Source organism: Budorcas taxicolor, chromosome 10 (genome assembly GCF_023091745.1).
Source record: "Budorcas taxicolor isolate Tak-1 chromosome 10, Takin1.1, whole genome shotgun sequence".
Taxonomy (NCBI): domain Eukaryota; kingdom Metazoa; phylum Chordata; class Mammalia; order Artiodactyla; family Bovidae; genus Budorcas; species Budorcas taxicolor.
Window position 1 is genome coordinate 45,350,681 of NC_068919.1, and position 1,118 is coordinate 45,351,798.

At 42.8% G+C, this 1,118-nt stretch overlaps 1 non-coding gene across 1 annotated transcript; it reads left to right on the forward strand.

The window, feature by feature from the left end:
* The first annotated feature begins 300 nt into the window (after positions 1 to 300).
* TRNAS-GGA (transfer RNA serine (anticodon GGA)) lies at positions 301 to 372 on the forward strand. Its single transcript has one exon. It is a non-coding gene; the product is annotated as a tRNA-Ser (tRNA).
* Positions 373 to 1,118: the final 746 nt, after the last annotated feature.

The following is a 1,118-nucleotide window of genomic DNA, read 5'->3' on the forward strand; positions in this document are numbered from 1 at the left end:
CTCCAGGAACACACAGAGTGCAAAGATGAGGCAAAACAGCCCCTGCTCTCTGGTAGAAGAGAACTGCAATTAGATAATAAAAGGTCCTTTCCATTGAGTGACAAGAGTCAATGATTCATTGCAAAACATTTACTGAGCACAAAAAGGTAAAATGGTTGTCTGAGGAGGCCTTACAAATAGCTGAGAAAAGAAGAGAAGCTAAAGGCAGAGGAGAAAAGGAAAGATATATCCATCTGAATGCAGAGTTTCAAAGAAAAGCAAGGAGAATAAAAAAAAGTCTTCCTAAGTAAACAATGGGCTTCCCTGGTAGCTCAGAGGTTAAAGTGTCTGCCTGGAATGCAGGAGACCCAGGTTCAATCCCTGGGTCGGGAAGATCCCCTGGAGAAGGAAATGGTAACCCACTCCAGTACTCCTGCCTGGAGAATCCCATGGACAGAGGAGCCTGGTAGGCTATAGTCCACGGGGTTGCAAAGAGTCGGACACGACTGAGCAACTTCACAAGTAATCAATGCAAAGAAATAGAGGAAAACAATAGAAGGGAAAGACTAGAGATCTCTTCAAGAAAATTAGAGACACTAAGGGAACATTTCATGCAAAGATGAGCATAGTATAGGACAGAAACCATATGGACCTAACAGAAGCAGAAGATATTAAGAGGCGGCAAGAACACACAGAACTGTACAAAAAAGATATTAATGACCCAGATAACACAAGGGTGTGATCACTCACCTAGAGCCAGACATTCTGGCCCCGAAGTCAAGTGGGCCTTCGGAAGCATCACTATGAACAAAGCTAGTGGAGGTGGAATTCCAGCTGAGCTATTTCAAACCCTAAAATATGATGCTGTGAAAGTGCTTCACTCTATATGCCAGCAAATTTGGAAAACTCAGCAGTGGCCACAGGACTGGAAAAGGTTAGTTCCAATCCCAAAGAAAGGCAATGCCAAAAATGTTCAAACTGCTGCACAATTACACTCAATTCACATGCTAGCAAAGTAATGCTCAAGATCCTCCAAGCTAGGCTTCAACAGTACATGAACTGAAAAATTCCGTATGTTCAAGCTGGATTTAGTAAAGGCAGAAGAACCAGAGATCAAATTGCCAACATCCATCAGATCA